Genomic DNA, 13,167 nt, shown 5'->3' on the forward strand with positions numbered 1-13,167 from the left:
GTGAATTTTATCCCTCTAAGACCCTAGGGTTTTGATCAAGCTTGAGTGAAGGCCAGGGGAATTTTGTCTTATTTTGATCATCTCTACAGCAGCTAGTACAAGTCAGTGTGCACTGAGAAGGCTGGAAATGCATTTGTGGAAAAATCATGTTTATTAACTTTTGTTTATTATGCTTTATATTGGATCTAACTGGACCCTGCATTACTGCATTATGGAGATTATGTTCCCATTTTACATATAGGCAAACTGAGGCCCAGAGAGTCCAAGTTTACACAAACCAACAAGTGACAGAGCTAGGACACAAATCCAGGTCTCCACCTCTAAAAGCCCATGCCCTCTCCACTCTGCTACTCCACTCTGTTTTTGACATGGCAATTTCTCAAAATATGTTAGAGGGATCCAAAAGTTCAGCAAAGGAATGTATTTGCGATCAGGAAATGGTTGAGATACTCATTCATATTAAAATTGAGGTCTATTATGTATCCGCCCCGGGCTTGTAGGGATCATTTTGTTTTTTCTTTTCTCTTTTTTCTCTTTCTTCTCTCTCTCTCTGCATTCTTTCCTAAGGACTTGAACCTTTCTGAGGGTTCTTATCCTTGATCCCATGTATCCTGACATCAAGACACCCTACGCAGTAAACTGTGCACTTCCTCCTGCCCTCATCCTAACAGACAACTTGGAGATCCACAAATGTCTCCCAGCGTTCCTATCTCACTCTTTTCATTGAGATAAAAACAAAGTGGCTCCAACTCCCATGATCCCAAGGGAGACCTGAAAGGGAACAGGAAATGCCCTGTTCCCCCAGGCATCTTTCACTCTGGAGACCTGAAAGGGAGGGGGAAATGCGTGCTCTCCCAGGCACCTCTCACTCTGAATCCTTGCTTTCTCTGAACTCCCTCCACAACACTCAACTGCACTTACGAGCACTGTCTTCATTCCCTCAAGCACCACAAAAAATGAGTTACTGCACATAATATGCATTTATTGATGGTTTCCAATAGTAAAGAGGGATTACAGCATGGAACAGAAAACAACTTTAAATTGACTGTGTGATTTCTCTCTGCTTATAGGGCCTTAAACATCCTCATTGCAAGGCATGTCCACATGGTCTTCCCTAGGACTCAGCCTTAGACCATTGAAGTGGGGCTTGGTCTTCTTACTATAATCCTTTCACTGCTTCTCTTCTCCCCTTAGATTTTCAACCCCTCCATTCTTGTTCCCCCAGCCCCAAGAGGAAAGATAAAAATTCCTATAAGGTAGTTCTGCTGAGCAACTGAGCACCCCTTCTTCCCATTCCCCACTTTCGATGGCCACCTGCTTTCACATAACTAAAAGGTTCACTAAAGTGTATGTTAAACAAAGAACCATCTACCAACGGGATGATTTTAGAAGCTTTCCTAGAAAGCAGAAGGCGTTCCAGTCATATTATTTTTATAAGTAACATTTTGTTCCTCATGTTTTGACATGTTTTGCCCACTGGTCTGGCCTGGATTTGACCATATGCCAGAGTTCAGCTAGTAGCATGTCCTCTCCTTTCTCTGCTCTCCCCACACACCTGGTTGATAGCTTCTACACTCAAGAAAACAGATTTGATGAATTTGAAAAGCTATATGTACTCTTTTGTTTATTATAGTATTATTTACAATAACCAAGATATGGAAGTGACTCAAGTGTCCATTGATAGGTAAATGGACAAAGATACGGTACACACAGACACACAAATATTATGCAGCCATTTAAAAGGAAAATATCTTACCATTTGTGACAACAGGGATGGACTTAGAAGGTATTATGCTAAGTGAAATAAGTCAGGCTAAGAAAGACAGGTACGATATGATTTCGTTTATATGTGTAATCTAAAAAACAAATGAATAAACAAACAAAAAGTAGAATCAGGTTGACAAATACAGAGCACAAACTGATGGTTGCCGGAGGGAAGGGGGTTGATGGGTCAAATGGGAGAAGGGGAATGGGAGATAGAGGCTTCCAGTATGGAATGAATAAGTTACAGGAATAAAAGGCACAGCAGAGGGTATGTAGTCAGTGGTATTACAATAGCGTCTTATGTGGCAGATGGTAGCTACGCTCATGGTGAGCATGGCATGACATATAGATTTGTTGAATCACTGTATTACATACCTGAAATAAAGTAATATTGCGTGTCATCTATACTCAAACAAAAAATAAAGAAAGAAACCAGGTTTGGGGATCCTTGAAATTATTACTACCTCTTGGGACTAAGCTAGTTTTTTAATCAAAGCGCCAGGCCTCTGTCTTGTTGTTCTCTATTCTCGGGTACCATGTCATACAAATGCCAGACACACGAATCTAAGTTATTTCTTTCCATTCTTAACCAAATCTGCCATGTTTACAGGAGGATTTTTTTCCATCCATTTGTAAATAATGCCATCCATAGGGTCTTTGCTAATCTGAAAGGCAAGTATAAGATGAAGTCTATCTATAGTGTTAATAATTTAAATGACTGACACATAGTAAGCATTTTCTACCTGCTTGTCACCATGTCTACTAAAGCTTATATAATGTAAGCTTTATCAAGCATTGTGTGATGGAAATTAACCCATTTTACAGGTGAAAACCCTGAAGCACTGAGTTTCATGAGTTGCACAGAGTTATAGAAATAGGAGACAGGATTAGAACTTGAGCCTTTTTGTCTCCAGAGTACAAGTTATTAACCTACATACCTCTCTACACAGGCCTTCACATATAATCCGAACCAGTGGACCCCAATGGAAAAAGTGTAGAGTACATTAAAGCCAATTTAAGGGAAAGGAAGGTGCCACAGCATCAAGCATTCTCCTTGACCAGAGCTAAATTTATCTTTGACTTAATTATTTACTCCTGGGACATCCTCTTAATTCACTTAATAGTTTCATCAGAACATCTGATAACAATCCATTGCTTATTTATTTCCCTACTGTTTCTCTGGACATTTCTTAGATCATGTGTTAGAGCCTGGAGATCACCAGATGAGTTGATTTTTCTAAAGCATATCAAACCAGACGTTTGGATAATGTCTAAAACAACCAGTGGCGGGAGTTTAGAGTAAATTTTATGGTGCTTCTCAAGGATGACGTTTGAACTATGATTCAGAACTCTCTTTGTTGCTGATCTTACACACTCAGAACATTTTAAGCACACTTACCTGAACAGCATGGTTCTCTTCTGTGCCTCCTTTAATAATGGTGCTCTGCTGGCATGAAACCTGGTGAGTCATTGGTGCATGGTGCTAGGAGAACCACATTTTAAGGGGAGCAGCTGCCAGTAGGTTCCCAGAGGACCTCCTGCTGCTGGGTTTTGCACTCACTGTGAGATTGCACAGAGGCCACTCAACGCCCTTTTTTCCCCTTAATATCTCTAAAAAAGGAGATACAAGAGTCTAAAAGAGACTGAGAAACTCTTGGCGACATTCTCAGAACCAATCTAAACACCAACAGTCCAAAAAAAAAAAAAGTTGAAGTGGAAAACTGAATGAATCCTCCAAAGGCTTTAATATTCAACATCTAGATGTTTTCCAACATTGGTATTGCATCAACAAAGCCACAATACTTTCTTGGCCAGTGGCCTGAATGGTATGGAGTACCTACACATTCTGGAGATGTTTCTTAAGATGATGAAAAAATTATCTTAAGCTTAGAATTGGGTGATGAAAGCGACCTTGGAAATGATCTAGTGTCAGTACTTCTTTATAGGGTCCATGCCTAGGAGGGTATGACTTGGGCAGTCTTAGTCACATTGCTAATTCCAGAGGCAGCAGTGAAACAAAGTTCTCTTGCTTCCCGCTGAGTCTTCTTATAGTGATGTCATGCTTCATTTCCTTTTTTGAAGAGAAAGGAGGGTGCTAGATTATTCCACGTTTAACACAGCTTAGACTATTCTGTTTCCAAATATATACACTACTAAGCCTGCATAGGTAGGCTTTACAGCATAGGCTGTTACATCATTGTCATCAAATATGTGCCGTGAATACACTGTACATGTAAACTCTAACTAGGTGCAAGAGAAGATGTGAAGACTCTAGGATGCCAGCCCATACACTGTTTTGTGGTCCTGCCACTGAAAAGAACCAATATGCAAACCTTATATTTTAGAGAACATAATGTAGCCTAAAGAAAATCAGGCCTTGAGTCCAATAGATCTTGAATGTGTTCAGCCTTTTCTGAAAACCAATTTTCTCATGAGAACATGTGTACAAAGGAATTCTGAAAATACTTGAGAAATGCAGATAACTATGTTTCTTAGCATAGCTGTGTGAATGGAAGGAAGAGGTGGACGTGTAGTGGCTCAAGTATGGGTCACACCAATTGTAACTTTAATAGGGGAAGGACAGATGTTCGAAGCTATTGGTACAGAGTTGTGATGAAAGTATGTATGGTAGAAGGAATGTAGGAAAGGCCAATAAATAAGAGGATAGAATAAACTCATTAGAAGACAAGACTAATTTTATTAAGGTGATAATTTTTTAAAAGAACCCTAAAGCGTTCATATTTTAGAAACTTTGCTCCCAAGGATGTCCTCACACTATAAAGACAAACATGAATTTTCTTTTCTAATGAGAAGAATTAATGAGAAAATTAATCAGCTATTTGTTACTATTTTAAAGTTTCAGCTTTTATTATATGCCATCCATTTTGTAAAATCCACTTTGAAAAACATTGAAAGCATTTAAGACCCTGCCCCTGCCATGCCAAGAAGAGTAAGAGTTCTTGGTGCCTCGGTGAGTCCCTAAGACCACTGCTCTTCAGATTTTTCTTCCTTGAGAAGAACGCCTCCACCCGCTGGCTCTCCCACCAGCAGCGCTGCCGCCACCACGCACCAGCATAAAGCACAGATTGCTGCCCAGCTCCTTGGAGAGGGGCCAGTGCATTTGTCAGGAATTGAAAAGTTTTGGAGCCAGTTCGAGGACTTTCTGGTACACAAAGCGTTGGCTGGAAATGTGGTAAGTATTAAATGGGATGTTAATTTTCATGAATATTTTCCCCATGGTTGTAGCTTGTGGTCATTGAGCAATTTAGCAATCACCATGTGGTCTGTTGGACACACAGCCTGGGTGAAGTTCAAGAAATTAGCAGCCAGTCAGTGGGGAGAAGGCCAGAGCTCAAATTCATATGTGCTCGTTCATTTGTTCGTTTGTTCTTCCTTCCTTTCTTTTTTCTTTCCTTTCTCTTTTTTCCTTTCCTTTTCTTTCTTTTTTCTCTTCTTTTCTTTCTCTATCTCTTTTTTTCCTTTTCCTCTTTTCTTTTCTTTCTCTTCTATCCATCTCAGGGGATGGCTGCTTCTTTATGTGCAACCATATGCCTGAGATCTCTATGTAGCTTCCATGTTGATGTTCCTTCACATTTCCAGCCTTTTTATTTAGCCTGTGTTTGTCAGATGTGTATTCTGGCTCTAAAATCAATGATTTCATGATTCTTGGCCAGTTCATTCTTTGCCTTATCAGACAGGGTATAATGCATCATTAATTCCAAGTATGCTTATGTACAGGTGCAAGGCATTCTCTATTTTATTCTTTTCTTCAAAGTGAGGGGAGTTTGTTGTAGCTCTGGGAGTCACAAGCCAGAAGGGAAGATATTTGATATGAGGACTTTGGGAAATCATGGCCCCTTATTTGACATTAATACTGCTTTACCTTTATATGGAACCCTTCTTATGTTCTATGACCCTAATTAGCTCTCACAATACCTTGTGAGGTGTCTAAGCCCAGAACTCTATTCCAGGCCCTCCTTTATGGGATCCTACAGTGCCTAGAGGTGAAAGATCACATAGTACTGAAACAGGATCTCCTGCCACCAGCCACTTTCTCCTTCCAGTCAGCTGTTCGCCAACTTGATGCCCAAGCTATGTCATGAGGAATTTGAGGAATTTGTTATTAGTAGCAAAAATAATAAAGTCTGTCCATGACTTATCTTTCCACATTTTTATAAATTATTGCAAGTCAGATTTCCATTCTCATGAACTGATATTCCAATATGCTTACATGAGCAGAGGAAAAGAGATAGAAATATCACATGTGTACTAGGAGTTGTTTGTGATACATGAGCCTTAGAGTATCTCAGTGCAATGAAGGGTAAGTGTATAATATGCAAATTGTGTTTGAGATTTTGTGGATAAGGGCTTGAGAAACCTTTACTGTGTTAGTTACTGCTGCTTACTGTATTAAGAGGAGATATTCAACAGGGTCAACTTAATGATTCTCATTCTTTAAATGATACCCATGATAGAACCCAAGAAATCAGACTTTTCATTATTTTACACCTCTGGTTCAAGGAAAGGAAGCTTTGTTATTGATGTTACTTTCTTAGAATTAACTACTAAAACAATCTGAAATAAATCTCTAAAGAGTTCATTTATGAAAACTGTGTCATTTGTGTATCTAGCATAGGTATGTTTACACATATAATTAATATATAGTATAGTATATTATCTGTCATATCTTAATAAATGCATTGTGTATTATATGTTTATTCTCAAATATACATATTCGTATATATACTATATATGTGCCACATATTTTTTATTCAGTATTAACAGAAAATAAATTCTACATTTGTGAAATTTCAGCTTCCTTAAACACTTAACCTTTTTAGAATTTAAATATTTTGATGGACTTGACTATGAAATGTTTTACATCCTTCCCTGTCAAGAAGTAGAGAGAAATTAAACTCATTGAGTTGTTTTTGGATGATTTGTGTCAATATGATCAACAGAATTTATTTGTTTTGTTCTCTTGTAAAGATCCCCTCGGGTATGGTGGCCTTAGAGATTATTTGCAACATTCTGCTTATTATCTTTTCGTGTCTCTTCTCTTATCAGGAGAACTACTCTAGTTTTTAGAAATTTTAGCCTAATATTCTCTAGCATCCTTATGTAATTTGCTTCTTATCTGCCTCGAGCTATAAAGACATAAATATTAGTCTAAAATAAGAGTGATATAAAAACATAAATATTATGTCTAAAATAAGAGTTAATAGGCTCTGAGTGATTAAAGTACATATGAATTATCAGAGCTTTTTTGTGTGGAATAATAACCCTGAATTGCTGATTCCAGGAGCCACTTTTCTCGGCTGTCTCTTTGGTTTCCAGGTGGGATATAAAAAATGAAGGTTGCCTAATAAGAGAAGTGTTACTCTCCATTAAAAAACAATGAGGTGCATATGAATGCTTTAAATCTTACCGGGATTAGCAGTGTTTAGTTTGGGATGACCGAAGGATAACCATGGAGTGCTTCTGGCTGTGCATATGAGAGGAGTGTTTTTATTTGTGTTTTGTCTAGGATGAACCTTTGAGCACACTACAAAAGGACAGTGCCTCTTTAACAGAGACGCTGGCTTCTGTTCCTGGGCGCTTCGCAGTGTTGTTCGTAAAGCAGCATGAAAGAGTTGATTTTCATTTTATGTTGTGCTTGTGAGGCATTAGCATGATGTTCTAACACTTGTAAATGAATACAGCTCTTGCCTAATCTGTCATTTTAATGCCTTATAGATTTTATTTCACTGGATGTTGTACCAGATTCTCAATAATAATAATCAACTGCTTTGTTGTTCTCTTGCAGAAATTAAATTTCTGCAGTGGGTGTGCAACTAATAAAAGATGTTGCTTGAGGAAACAAAAAATAAATATGATGAATCATAAAAGTTGGGTGGGGGGGAGAGGGGAAGTTGCTCCTAGATGAAAGACAATTACGGAACCAGTGGTGAATGTGTCGGATTCTCATATCGTCAACAGCTTAATAACCCTACAAAGTCTTTAGCCACACTACTTATGTCTTTGAGCGTTAACCTCATGGACTTGGTGTTTTCCACGATTTCATTTGGAAGCATTAAAATAAAAGGTGAGGTAGTAAAATAACTATTCTCTTTACTTTGCACCCTCGATAAGTTTGCTCAGGGTTGCCATTTTGCCACTCACACGTACCTTTTATCTTTTCCCCTGTCACAAGCTATCGAGAAGAGCAGCATTAAAGGCAGCTGTGTGGGACTCGGAGTATTGGCAAAGACTGTAAAGTGGAAAATAAACAGTGTGTCTATCACCAAGCTACAAGAACACAGCACTCAGAGCAGTGAAATGACAGTCAGTGGCAAGCAACTAATTGGTCACCAGCTTTGGAGGAAATATATTCTTTCAGACCTCTGTCATTTACCATGTTCTTTAGTTGAAAAAAAAAAAAAAAGCCAGGTTGAAGTGTTGGCTCTAACCCCCAAAAGAAAGAAAATGAAGAGTTAAGGCAGCAAGGCTGGGCAGGCCCTTTGGAGACTGAGTAATTGGAGGCATCCACCGCTAGAAAAATAGTTGGCTCCCTGCAAAATAATTAATTCACCCCCTCGCACACAGGTATTGTGTGGGTCCAACACCAGTTACGTGACGAACGTTGTATTTTCACACAGCATCTGCCTGAGAATCCAGGCTTAAGTGCATTCAGAGTGCTGAGTTTTCATTAGTCTTCCCTCTTTTCCCCCCATTTTGTCCATCTAATTTATAATTACTTTTGGAAAGGCTGAAGCACTGATGAGCTACAGGAAAGCAAGAGGGAACATGTTCATCTACCAAGAGGAGGAGGGAGGTCTACACCAATAAACATTTAACTAAGGAAGAGAAAGCCAAATATGTGGTAACAGATGCTTACAGTGCCAAACCTAGAATTGTAGTGTAATATTAAATTAAAATATATTAAAGCGAACAACCTTAAAATGTAGTTGAATTTACCTAACACGTGGACCAACCCAATTTGGACACGTTGCATGGAGAAACAAAGGAATAAGAAAGCCAGTCAAGCATTTTGTTTATATGTTTAAATGTATATCCACACAGGGTGTTCCTGTTCAGTATAGCTTGGTTAAACAATGCCTTCGTGTGCATTGAGATTGTCATCATAGGAATAACTGGTTGGATTATCTTAATCCAGAGAACTAGGTAGTCCAATAATTAAAAGATAGTTTAAAAACATTTGGGTTAATAGCTTTATAAATTTAAGTACTGTTTAAGTGCTGTTAAGTCTTGCATCTACCAGCCACTGATGAGTGTTACAGGAGCCACAAACCCTCTGGAATTGTACCTTTTTTAACACAGAGGTATGTGCATTTTGGGGGTGCTAAAGAAGATCACTGGCTTTCCTTAAGGTCTCAAATTGGCACAAAACCAGGAAGAAGCTAAAAACCACTTATTAATGTAATCTGAAGGAAAAAAAAAGACAGAAAAAGGAAAGAATGAAAAATAATAAACTTAAGGAAATCTAGGATCTAGCTGTTCATGAAAGTCAGCTCTAAGTAGGAAAGCATTGATTGAAAGCAGTTTTTAAACATTGTTTTCATAACTTGTTTATAATCCTAGCAAGAATCATTCTAGAATTTCAAATGGCATCCTTTTGCATACCTGTGACTTCAGTCCCATTTTTAAAACTTTAAAGATGTCTTGAGGTATTACTACCCTATTTGTTCTGTATTTTGGTTTCCGTTTGCCTTTTCCAAAGCAATAACATGGTTTGCCCAAGGATCTGCATTGAATGATACTTGTGGTGATCCTGAGAACATGTCTCTGTGACTGCAAAGAACATAACTGACCCAGGGCCTTGGCTGGTATGTTGGCGATCCATCACCCTGTGAGTCTGTGCTTCCCATGTGGGGTGTCTAGCCTATGAGGAAGCCCAGCATTGTTATTGAAGCAGGCCGTTCCTAGGAGATTCAGGATCCTCTTATGGGCAAATTTGGCTCAAGGACTGCATGATGACTGTTCCAAACTTCCATAGAATAAAGCATGACAGATTAAAGATTCTTCCACTCAATCTTCCTTCTCTCCTTCATCTGGGGTCACTCTTATCAAGGCCTGAAGGCTCTTCCAGACTCTCCTGCCTCCCTCCCCATTTTCCTTTACAGGCATTTCCTCTAATAAATTTCTTATACATTGAATCCCATCTTGGCATCTGTTTCTTGGAGGATCTGGACAAATGTAATAATAAAATTCACATTTTTAAAAAATCATTCACGATATGCAAATTAATGTGCTACCTTGTTGCCTCATTTAATCTTCTCAGATCCCAAGAGATAAGAATTACATTTCTTTTACAAGAGGAAAAACAGTTGCTCAGAGAGGGAAGATTACCCAATCTTACACAGCCAGTAGATCGCATTTACCATTTGAAGAAGGTTCTGTTCTATTCCAGAGCCCATGGTGTTTCTGTCACTGCACTATAGGCCCGTTGAAGCAACAACAACTCCCTTCAAATCATATTGGTATTGGTACTGGTCACTGTGTTTTTTTCTTGAATGTGACTATGATTGGAAAATGATGGAATTGATATATAGTCATGTATTCTTTTTGGTTTTGTGTCAAGAGACTGTTACATGAAATCCCTGTCTTCACCATAAGAGGAGTTCAGAATTGATTGCTGTGTGAGGATTTGGGTCACTCATTTGAACCTACTGCCCAAAGGTGCCTTAGTAAGCGATGTTCATGCATCCATTCAGCTTTGCTAGTTAGGGTCAGCTGCTGGGAGTGAGACACATTCAAGGAATGATGGAAGCCCTGCTTCTATACTCCTCCTACCACATGTGGCTTTCGCCATTGTCAGAGAGGTCATGGAGTCAGAGCTGGGGTTGTTGCTGTTGTTGTTGTTTTTTAGGAAATGAAAAAAAAAAGAATATTCTCCTCTCAAGGTTTGTTCCTGTTTGATAGTGTTTGTTAGACAAAGTAGGATTTTCACAGCACAAGTCCTTAGCTTAAGAGCTCCACTCAGTCAGCAGTTATTTTATGTGCCTTTTATCCAGGCTTTCTCATTTTAAAAAAAGAAAAAAGAGAAATTTATCCACTCAAAGTGAGCTTTTTTGCTAAACTTGTGTCTTTCCCTTATTTGTCATGTTAATTACATCCCAAACAACCCCCTTTCAGAAAATTCTGCAATCAAACTCTAAAGGCCCATCACACATACAGTGGCTTCTAAGTGGACCAGTTTCTCATGTAATAATGAATTTAGTATTATATTTACCTCTAAATAAATGTAGATTCTGCTCATTGGCAAGGCATTTAATCTCTTGTTCCTCAGTTTGCTTACCTTTAGGATGGAAATAATAATAGTATCTCTTTTGGAGGGTTATTATATGGAATATACTATGTGCCAGGCATCCAATCCACCTTAATGTCTGGCAAGTAAATAAACAGATCTTGCTCAACTAATTTTTTTCTTACAATTTCAGAATTCTGTCATCGATAATCATACCCAGCAGATTCTACAAAGGGAGAGACTTTTTCTGAAGGCCATTGGCTGGATAATACTTGTAGTTCAGGCAGCTTTAGAAAGCAATGTTTTGCTTCAGGGTTGCTCAGTGAATGTCACAGAAGTGTAAAGGAAATATGGGAAAGAGGGAATGTGACATAGAATACATTTGGTCCTCTGAGGTAAGAGAAAGCTAAAGTCTCTATTAGCAAAAGATTATTTCTCCAACTTATTTTCAGTGAATAGAGAACTAGTTATTCAAGAGTTATTCAGGTTCCTTTGAATATTAATATTAAATATGGAGGTTCCATATTATGAACACACTTGAGTACTAAATCAGTGGATAAGTGAGTAAAATTATTTTGTTGCAGAAGTTGGGTGTCGATGACTATTTGATCACTGTGCAGAAAATTCCCTGCTCATCCAAAGTGAGTGATCATACACACCTTCCAGCCTGGTCTACTTGTTTTTGAACTCCAACAAGCAAAACAGTGCCAAAGGATACACACTGTTTTTCCAAAGAACTTAAATGGTGGCCGAAATTTTGGCATGATAAATGTATCCTGTGATAATGTCAAGCATGGTTTAGTTTAAGAAAGAAGAAAATGAAGAATCCTGCATAACTTAAGTAATTAAAATCATTTTCGAAGGAGGTGGGTTTATATGGTTTCTAATGGGATGGTTTCTTTTTAATCCTGGGGGAATTGAGGAATCCAGGGGGTCCAACATTAGATTTATGTGTAGTATGGAATCAGCTTACTTGAACCTTATAAAGCTTACTTGAGCCTTTTTATACAAGAGGAAAAGTAGTTGTAACCCAAGGACCACCTAAGGAAGATAGATAATAATAGAAGGAAAATTTGTGGGTTCTCTGGCCAAACTTCAAAGTAGATCATAGAAAAATCTATATACAGAGACAGAAACAAATCTGCTTTTTTTCCTAGTCACTGCTACATTACAATTCTGCCTTATGTATAATTATGTGCGTACCCAACTTATTCTGTCCTACTGGATCAGCTCTTTACAGGCCAACTCCATTTATTCTTTAAATAAAACAGAGATTGAATCTGTTTTGTTGTGAGCACTAGTAACACAAAGAAAAAGAAAAGAGACATAATCATCAACCTCAAGAAAATCATCATCTAGTAGGACACGTATAAAGAATTCAATTTGTATCTCCTAGTGCAGCAGTCTCCAAAATGAGATGTGTATGTTGAGGCTATATACAGATCGTATTTGATACCAGAGCATTAGATAATATTATAACCGATTTATAGTTTTAAATGAGAAATTATGTTTTACTAATACTGAACATTTGAATTTGCCTATTTTACACATATATATCATTTTACCTAATTATATGCTAAAAACAGTTGGATAAATAAAGGTTTGAAGACAACTGTTTATAGTATATGGTACTTTATACTCACTGGATGTCAGTAAATAATTGTTGAATGAAAACATTCATATCTCAGGTTAGTAAATCTTCCTATTTTCCCAGGTGCACTAAAATCCACTTCCTGCCCTTTTATCCACCGCTTCCTCTTCCACATATTGTCCCAATGACCAAGTTGCCTCAACGATCTATGTAACTCATAGCTCCTACCATTCCCACTGACCAATTCAGAGCTTCTAATCCAATATTTGAGTTGAATAGAATAGAATTGAATATTTCCCTTGAATGCATTTCTGATAATGTTTCCATGAGGTAACACACACCAAGCTTCACAGAAGATTTCTTTCCATTCCCAAGTATGCATGTTTTAAACCCAGTGTTGTCTGAGCACCTCGGGTCTGCCTCCATATCAGTGAGCAAATTAGGCAACCTCTATGAACCACCTAGAATAAGAAAACGTAGTCATATTAAGTTTCTGAACTTTCTCGCCCAAAACTCTTGCTCTACTTATTAATGCCACTTCAAGAAAGAAAGTTAGGGTTTATCC

The sequence above is a fragment of the Nyctereutes procyonoides genome, unplaced genomic scaffold, assembly GCF_905146905.1.
Source record: "Nyctereutes procyonoides isolate TBG_1078 unplaced genomic scaffold, NYPRO_anot_genome, whole genome shotgun sequence".
Lineage (NCBI taxonomy): Eukaryota > Metazoa > Chordata > Mammalia > Carnivora > Canidae > Nyctereutes > Nyctereutes procyonoides.